Genomic DNA, 10,446 nt, shown 5'->3' with positions numbered 1-10,446 from the left:
TGCAGTCTTCTCTAGGTCTGTTCAAAGAATTAGCTTGTCTGAGCACAGAAAAAAGGGAGCGGGAACTAAAATTACACTCTGCAGGGCTCAGTAAAGAGAGGTCTGAGAGCTGATTGGAGGGAAGGGACACACCCCCCACACATATCACAGGGACAGAGCTGAGTCTGTCAATCAGCTGGTGCTCCCTCCCCTGTCACATTTTTTTTCACTTAAGTGTCAGCAAAACTTGTCAGAAATGCTGAAAGCAGGGGAATGAAGAAAAAGACAAAAGTGACACTTAATTGAGACTCTTAATTGAGACAAGTACAAATTATAAAGGCATATGCTTTATTTATATTTCATGACAGAGTTTTACAACCACTTTAACTGCAGTTTACTATGGCCCATGGAGATCTCGCAGAATTAAACACTCACGAGCACACCTTAAGCCTATCAGAAAACTCCAAATATAACTGAAGCTTCCCACTGATGTCCTCAACACTTCAGCAACTTAGAGGTCTTTGGGTGGTAAAGTCAAATTCAGGAATGTTACCAACAATTTATGAGAGCACAAATTACACTACACCCCAACCCATCAACAAATCCCACCTCTGCATTCACTGTCGACCTGGAATAGACAGGTTGAGAGGAACAACCATCAAAGCACATATGTAGATCCAAGTGCCTAAAGGAGTTGTAAACCCTCAAGGTTTTTCACCTTAATGCATTCTATGAAAAACCTTCTGTGCTGCAGCACCCCCCCCCCCTTTTCTTATCTGAACCTGTCCATTCTAGTGATGAGTACAAGCCCAGCAGCTCCAGCCGCTATCTCCATCCTCATTGGATAGGCTGATAGCAGCAGGAGCCATTGGAGCCACTTCTGTCAATCAAATCCAGAGAGCGTGGGAGGGGGGATCCGAGTCCTGCTGTCTGTGTCAACAGACACAGCAGCGGGACTCGTGATCACGCCTGCAGGGGTGCCCCCAGGAAAAGTGTCTCTCCGTAGGGGCACCCAATCAAGAGGAGGCGCCAGGAGCGCCGCTGGGGCACCCAAGAAGAAGAGGCTCAGAGTTGCTTTGTGCAAAACCTTTGTAGTGGATGCACTACTTTTGGAAACTCACTGCAACCAGGTTACACGGTACTTCTGTACCATGCAATTCAGTGCGGGGAAACGCACTGTGTTTGAGACCTGCATTTAGGGTGTCATTAACCTAATATTGACACCCGCTGCAGGTCGCAATTGCAGTGTGTTTTGAACACGGTATGGAAAACGTTCACAGAACACTGGGTTTACTGCACCATGATCTGGTGTGAACTTTGGCCATAAAGGCCCCGATATGAAAATCGAAAGTAAAATTTCATCTAGCGAACGATCTGCCGATTTTCGGATCGTAAAAGCCGATTCTGGTTTTCCACCAGACAAAAGCTGGATGTGCAGACTATAAAAAAATTTTGTCATACGTGAACTCAATGTCCGATTTTTGTTTAATTAGTACGATTTTCGTACAAAAAGAAAAAAAAATGGAAAAGCAAGACTACGCATGCTCAGAAACGAAAGAACTGGTCAACACATTACTTCACTTCTGAAGTTGTGTTCTGTCGTACGAGAATTTTCGTATGGTGAGTAACCTCTTCACTTTCAACACGAGACTAGCATGCAACAAAAAATGGATGAACAGTCTTCCAAAAATCTGATCGTGTGTACGAGGCTTTAGTTATAAATGGGGAATGAATGAATGACTCTGAACCTGCAGCTGCTGATCCATTCATTCATTTTCACCACCTGTGATTTTTTTTTTCTTTTTTTTATTCTTTCACCCCCCTTCTCTCCCGCTCTTCTGATCTGCATTCTCTCTCTGTACGTAACCTGTATATTAACCCCTACATCCCCCTTATCCTGCACATTAACCTCTTCATCTCCTCTTGCAGCTGTGTATGTCTGCACAATAATGCACAGTATCTAGTGCACTATTACCAAGTCCCATATTTCAACCCTCTTAATACCAACATGTTTAATTTCTAAAAAATGTTGACAAAAGTGTCTTCTTTTCAAAAAGGTGTTTCTGGGGTTTTTTATTACTGCCCTATATTAGCCTGAAGTTATAAAGAAATGCGATTAAAAAAAAAAAAATGTATTGGATATGTTTTATAGCAGAAAGTAAAAAATATTGTTTTTTTTTTCAAAATTGTATGTTTTTTTTTTTTATAACACAAAAATTTTTAAATCCAGAGCTGATCAAATAATACAAAAAGAAAGCTTTATTTGTGGGAAAAAAATTTTTTTTGGGTACAGTGTTGCATAGCCGCGCAATTGTAAGCTAAAATAACGCAGCGCCATATCACAAAAAGTGGCCTGTTCATGAAGGGGGGTAAATCTTCCAGAGGCCAAGTGGTTAACAGAAATTAGGGATTTTTTTTTTTTAATGTTAGGTCTAGTTGTCGTTTAAAAAAAACAGCTGTTTTTAAACCTCATCAAAAGAAAGCTCCATCTGTCTCCGAACAAAATGGTATAAAATGCACAAATGAATAATTGTCAGCCAGACTTTCACAGCACTGAAAACTGTCCGGTTGTTGAAGATATTGTATGCTGGTTAAGGAGGGCTAGAGTTCAGAAAGACCATTAAATAAATGGAAGTGTTAAGTATCGTCCCTCTCGTATTTATTTATTACTATAGCATGCACTATAATAATCCTAAACTAATAAAATAATCCCCAAATCTTTGTGCATGGCTCCTTTTATGTATAATGAGGAAGAGACTGTACTGGGTAATCTGAACTACTGCCAATATGTTGTGTACTGTGTATACAAGCACGTAATATCACAGCTGCCTGCATAATTCAGTGTTTCCCAACAAAATTGCAGCCTGAGTTCAGTACATACACTAATTAATATGTATGAAAAAGGTTCTCTGTAACTGATCTGTTCCCAAACTTTTGTTCAATAATACTGCCATCCCACCTAGTCTCCTTCTCGCTTCCAATATATTTGTCTAAATAAGTGGTTCTCTTGCGAAAATACTTAATACTTAATAATAAAATAATAATTCCAGAAGACCAGCAGAACACACTTTGTATAACCAGTTGACTTCTGGAAGATTTACCCCCCCCCCCCCCCTCATGACCAGGCCATTTATTACGAAATGGCACTGCGTTACTGTAACTGACAATTGCACAGTCATCTAACATTGTCCCCAAATAAAATTTGCATCCTTTTTTCCCCACAAATAGAGCCTCCTTTTGGTGGTATTTGATCACCTCTGCTTTTTTATTTTTTTGTGCTATAAACAAAAAAAGACCATCAATTAAAAAAAAAAAAGAAAAGTACTTTCTGCTATAAAACATATCCAATAAAAACATTTAAAAAAAAATCAAATCTCTTTATAAATGTAGGCCAATATGGATTCTGCTACATGTTTTTGGTAAAAAAAAGAAATACCAATAAGTTTTTATTAGTGTACAAAAAACATTGTTTCAAACAAGTGAGACGGTTACATCTGTTTACATATAAAATACAAAATGTATGTTCAAAGTACTGATTGGGCCATTTTAACATTTTAGGCCTCATGCACACGAGACGCAGATGAAACCTCTGTTAAAAAAAAGCTGAAACGCGCGTTTAGAAACGCGCGTTTTGCCGCGTTTGCATGTCGCGTTTAGACGCGTTTAGACGCGTTTAGACGCGTTTGCGTTTAGACGCGTTTATAAAGATAACATCATGTAGACCCTCCCCAAGCTCTCAAAGCATTTTTTTTAACTATTTCTGCTATTTTGATCAGAGTGAGCAGCAGCAGCATAGAGAGCAGTTGTACACTTGCATTTGCCGTGTCACTTGCCACGGCACCTGCCACAAGTTGTGGATTGTCCACTTGCCACGTCACTTGCCACAAGTTGGGGATTGTCCACTTGCCACATCACCTGCCACGTCACCTGCCACAAATTGTGGATTGTCCACTTGCCACGTCACTTGCCACATCACCTGCCACGTCACTTGCCACGAGATGTGGATTGTCCACTTTCCACGTCATCTGCCATGCCACCTGCCACAAGCTGTGGATTGTCCACTTGCCACGTCACCAGCCACATCACCTGCCACAAGTTGTGGATTGTCTACTTGCCGCGTCACTTGCCACATCACCTGCCACGTCACTTGCCACGTCACCTGCCACAAGTTGTGGATTGTTCACTTGCCACGTCACCTGCCACGTCACCTGCCACAAGTTGTGGATTGTCCACTTGCCACGTCACTTGCCACAAGCTGTGGATTGTCCACTTGCCACATCACTTGCCACGTCACCTGCCACATCACTTGCCACGTCACCTGCCACAAGTTTTGGATTGTCCACTTGCCACGTCACTTGCCACGTCAGCTGTCACGTCACTTGCCACGAGATGTGGATTGTCCACTTTCCACGTCATCTGCCATGCCACCTGCCACAAGCTGTGGATTGTCCACTTGACACGTCACCAGCCACATCACCTGCCACAAGTTGTGGATTGTCCACTTGCCACGTGACTTGCCACATCACCTGCCACGTCACTTGCCACATCACCTGCCACAAGTTGTGGATTGTCTACTTGCCGCGTCACTTGCCACTTCACCTGCCACGTCACTTGCCACGTCACCTGCCACAAGTTGTGGATTGTTCACTTGCCACGTCACCTGCCACGTCACCTGCCACAAGTTGTGGATTGTCCACTTGCCACGTCACTTGCCACAAGCTGTGGATTGTCCACTTGCCATGTCACTTGCCACGTCACCTGCCACGTCACTTGCCACGTCAGCTGCCACGTCACTTGCCACAAGATGTGGATTGTCCACTTGTCACATCACCTGCCACATCACTTGCCACATCACCTGCCACAAGTTGTGGATTGTCCACTTGCCACGTCACCTGCCACGTCACCTGCCACAAATTGTGGATTGTCCACTTGCCACGTCACTTGCCACATCACCTGCCACGTCACTTGCCACGAGATGTGGATTGTCCACTTTCCACGTCATCTGCCATGCCACCTGCCACAAGCTGTGGATTGTCCACTTGCCACGTCACCAGCCACATCACCTGCCACAAGTTGTGGATTGTCTACTTGCCACGTCACTTGCCACATCACCTGCCACGTCACTTGCCACGTCACCTGCCACAAGTTGTGGATTGTTCACTTGCCACGTCACCTGCCACGTCACCTGACACAAGTTGTGGATTGTCTACTTGCCGCGTCACTTGCCACATCACCTGCCACGTCACTTGCCACGTCACCTGCCACAAGTTGTGGATTGTTCACTTGCCACGTCACCTGCCACGTCACCTGCCACAAGTTGTGGATTGTCCACTTGCCACGTCACTTGCCACAAGCTGTGGATTGTCCACTTGCCACATCACTTGCCACGTCACCTGCCACGTCACTTGCCACGTCACCTGCCACGTCACCTGCCACAAGTTTTGGATTGTCCACTTGCCACGTCACTTGCCACGTCAGCTGCCACGTCACTTGCCACGAGATGTGGATTGTCCACTTTCCACGTCATCTGCCATGCCACCTGCCACAAGCTGTGGATTGTCCACTTGACACGTCACCAGCCACATCACCTGCCACAAGTTGTGGATTGTCCACTTGCCACGTGACTTGCCACATCACCTGCCACGTCACTTGCCACATCACCTGCCACAAGTTGTGGATTGTCTACTTGCCGCGTCACTTGCCACTTCACCTGCCACGTCACTTGCCACGTCACCTGCCACAAGTTGTGGATTGTTCACTTGCCACGTCACCTGCCACAAGTTGTGGATTGTCCACTTGCCACGTCACTTGCCACAAGCTGTGGATTGTCCACTTGCCACATCACTTGCCACGTCACCTGCCACGTCACTTGCCACGTCACCTGCCACAAGTTTTGGATTGTCCACTTGCCACGTCAGCTGCCACGTCACTTGCCACATCACCTGCCACGTCACCTGCCACAAGTTGTGGATTGTCCACTTGCCACGTCACTTGCCACATCACCTGCCACGTCACTTGCCATGAGATGTGGATTGCCCACTTGCCATGTCACTTGCCACGTCACCTGCCACGTCACTTGCCACGTCAGCTGCCACGTCACTTGCCACAAGATGTGGATTGTCCACTTGTCACATCACCTGCCACATCACTTGCCACATCACCTGCCACAAGTTGTGGATTGTCCACTTGCCACGTCACTTGCCACATCACCTGCCACGTCACTTGCCACAAGATGTGGATTGTCCACTTTCCACGTCACCTGCCATGCCATCTGCCACAAGTTGTGGATTGTCCACTTACCACGTCACCAGCCACATCACCTGCCACAAGTTGTGGATTGTCCACTTGCCACACCACTTTCCACGTCACCTGCCACGTCACCTGCCACAAGATGGGGATTGTCCACTTGCCACGTCACCAGCCACATCACCTGCCACAAGTTGTGGATTGTCCACTTGCCACGTCCCTTGCCACGTCCCCTGCCACGTCACCTGCCACAAGTGGATTGTCCACTTGACACATCACTTGCCACATCACCTGCCACAAGTTGTGGATTGTCCACTTGCCACGTCACCTGACACAAGTTGTGGATTGTCCACTCGCCACGTCACTTGCCACATCCCCTGCCACAAGTGGATTGTCCACTTGCCACGTCACTTGCCACGTCCCCTGCCACAAGTGGATTGTCCACTTGCCACGTCACTTGCCACGTCACCTGACACAAGTTGTGGATTGTCCACTCGCCACGTCACTTGCCACATCACTTTCCACAAGTGGATTGTCCACTTGCCACGTCACTTGCCACGTCACTTGCCACGTCCCCTGCCACAAGTGGATTGTCCACTTGCCACGTCACTTGCCACGTCACCTGCCACAAGTTATGGATTGTCCACTTGCCACGTCACATGCCAGTCACCTGCCACAAGTTGTTGATTTTCCACTTGCCACGTCACCTGCCAAGTCACTTGCCGCGTCACCTGCCAGGTCACTTGCCACGTCACCTGCCACAAGTTGTCTATTGTCCACTTGCCACGTCCCATGCCAGTCACCTGCCACAAGTTGTTGATTTTCCACTTGCCACGTCACCTGCCAAGTCACTTGCCGCGTCACCTGCCAGGTCACTTGCCACGTCACCTGCCACAAGTTGTCTATTGTCCACTTTCCACGTCACTTGCCACTTCACCTGCCACGTCACTTGCCACAAGTTGTGGATTGTCCACTTGCCACATCACTTGCCACCTGCCATGTCACTTGCCACAAGTTGTGGATTGTCCACTTGCCGCGTCACTTGCCACAAGTTGTGGATTGTCCACTTGCAATTGCAATTGTTTAAAATATTTTTCTAATGGTTTTTCATCATTTGCAATCATTTTTGAGATTTTTAATGTAAAAAAAAAAGTCACCTTTAAAAACGCATATAAACGCAAACGCGGCTAAACGCGGTAGCGGCGTTTTGCCGCGTTTTACCGCGTTTTGCCGCGTTTTGCGTCTGAAACGCAGAAATTTTTGTTTCTGAACGCATTTTTTTGCTTCTGGAAAAACGAGATTAAACGCAACTGCATATAAACGGAAAAAAACGAGACTGTGTGCATGGACACATAGGATAACATTGAATGAGTTCAGGTGCAGTTGAAAAAACTGTCCAACTGCATCTAAACGCGCGTTTAACTGCGTCTCGTGTGCATGAGGCTTTATTCGAATGGCCTACATATACTATATATACGTTTCTCGTGCTTCTGCAGATCCCTGGGGGGAGGAATGGGAGATCCCCAATAGTGCTTTTGCCGTGATCCGCTCGCTTGATGACAAAAAGGAAAAGACAATTTGTTTCCACTTAAATAATTGATGAATATTATATTTGAACAACTACGATATATAAGCATTTTAACCTATCAGATATATGGGGTAAGATGTTGTTTTTTCTCATTTTTGTTTGATTCTTTAGTATTATTCTTCATTTTTTGTATTACCTCTTTTTGTATACACTATTCATTTTTTTATATTTATTTTCATTTTTTATCGAATTTTTTTTTCATTTTTATTTTTTATTTCTATTTTTATTATTTATTTTTTGGTTTGGATCCTATCTGCAATCTCCACAAAGGAGAATTATATTTCATATTCTACATATGTGAATGTGGGGCACCACCCATATAAATGGTTTGGTTGTTCCCTCTTGGAGAATTAAAATGTTATCTAACACTGATGCGTTAATCATGCCCTTGTGTTTCAATATCTCTAGGGTGGTGGTCTCGCTCCTCTCCAACCAATATGTTGGACGAGAGCGATATCCACCACCAGACTTACCCAATCAGAAGTGTTAACCTGTGAGGGTTGACACCTCTTGTACCCCTAAGGGTTTTTTTGTGTACAAAACTATCTGTGTATTTGTATCTTTAAATTAATAAATTAATAATTTGTTTGTACAATTTCAGTTTTCTGTTGATTGCTGTATGCTGCAATTGTCCTGAGGAAGCTCTGAAGAGCGAAACATGTAGGAAAGAAGCAATGCAGGTTAAACCGTATATAAATGTGGTAATTCATGAAGTCTTGTAGGCTCATATACCAATTTTTGTATACCCGCATTTTGTATTTTATATGTAAACAGATGTAACCGTCTCACTTGTTTGAAACAATGTTTTTTGTACACTAATAAAAATTTCATTGATTTTAAGTATTGATTGAATATACTTGGTGCCGTTGATAAAGTCCCGGGGGTTGGTTACCCTCCAGTCCCTTTTTCGAAATTTCCCCCTTTTCTTTAAATATTTTATAACTGGGATGTGGCACTTTCTTAATATCTAGATGAATATGACCATTAGCCTTGCATTATATATATCTTTTTGTCTAAATACCAATAAGTGTATATTGATTGGTTTGCGCAAAAGTTAGAATGTCTACAAACTATGGGATATATACTGGAATTTTTATTTATTTATTTTTATTAGTAATGGTGGCGACAATTGGACAGTAACTGACACTTTTTGGGAACCAGTGTTACTAATGCAGTGATCAGTGCTAAAAATATGCACTGTCACTGTACTAATGACACTGGCTTGAAAGGGGTTAAACATCTAGGATGATCAAAGAGTTAAATGTGTGCCTAGCCAGTGTTTTGGTGTACTGTGAGAGGTGCTTTTACTAGTAGGGGAAGTAATGTATTTTATTCCCTCTGTTTCGGGGAAAGAAAATCCAAAACATCCCCGCTGCAGGACAGACCTTTTCCTTGTTTACATAGACAGGGCTCTGTCCTGTGTGTCTTCCCAACTATCTGCTATGTATAATCACAGCACAGCCGGGTCGCCACTGCCTAGAAGTACCGGATCACATACTATGATCTCCATAGAGATCTCCATAAATTTCCATTTGCCATCTGCAGGGCAGAGCAGTGCAGAAAAGTGCACTACAAGAACCTTAAACATACATAAAAATAAAAATAAAAAAATAAAACACTTTTTGTCAATTTGTGGCATTCCATTAAAGTTTGGGCGGAAAAAAGGGGAAACAGTGCCATGTGTTGTAAAAATGCAAGGCACCCCCCCCCCCCCCCCCTTCTTTGCCAGAAGCTGCAGTCACTACCCACAGAAAAATTGGAATGTCTACCCTTTTCCAATCTTTGTTACACCTCAGTGCTACTGACCTCCTGTAACCTTTTTTGTAGCCAATTCATGTCTACATGCATACATTCTGCTCATAACTTTTTTTGGGGGGGCGGGGGGGCATCATTTTAAGGTCTCCCATGCTCTGACCCCTGTCGACAATGTCATTATCGTGGTCAGAGACTACAGACATAGTACAGGAGATGGTCAGTGGCTGCAAACATGATACATTAGATGGTCAGAGACTGCAGACATGATACAGGAAATGGTCAGAGACTGCCTACATAGTACAGGAGATGGTCATACTGCAGACCTGGTGCAGGAGATGGTCAGAGACTGCAGACCTGGTACAGGAGATGGTCAGAGACTGCAGACCTGGTACAGGAGATTGTCAGAGACTGCAGACCTGGTACAGGAGATTGTCAGAGACTGTAGACATGATGCAGGAGATGGTCAGAGACTGCAGACATAGTACAGGAGATGGCCAGAGACTGCAGACATGATACAGGAGATGGTTAGAGACTGCCTACATAGTACAGAAGATGGTCTAGAGACTGCAGACGTGGTACAGGAGATGGTCAGAGACTGCAGACCTGGTACAGGAGATGGTCAGAGACAGCAGACATGATACAGGAGAATGTTAGAGACTGCCTACATAGTACAGGAGATGGTCAGAGACTGCAGACATGGTACAGGAGATGGTCAGTGACTGCAGACATGGTACAGGAGATGGCCAGAGACTGCAGACATGGTACAGGAGATGGTTAGAGACTGCCTACATGGTACAGGAAATGGTCAGAGACCACATACATGGCACAAGAGACTTAAGAGACTGCAGACATGGAAGAGATGATCAGAAACTGCATAC

Source organism: Lithobates pipiens, unplaced genomic scaffold, assembly GCF_037356315.1.
Source record: "Lithobates pipiens isolate NorthernLeopardFrog02 unplaced genomic scaffold, aLitPip1_a1.2 Scaffold_8, whole genome shotgun sequence".
In the NCBI taxonomy this organism is placed as follows: domain Eukaryota; kingdom Metazoa; phylum Chordata; class Amphibia; order Anura; family Ranidae; genus Lithobates; species Lithobates pipiens.
This window is presented reverse-complemented; position numbering follows the sequence as displayed.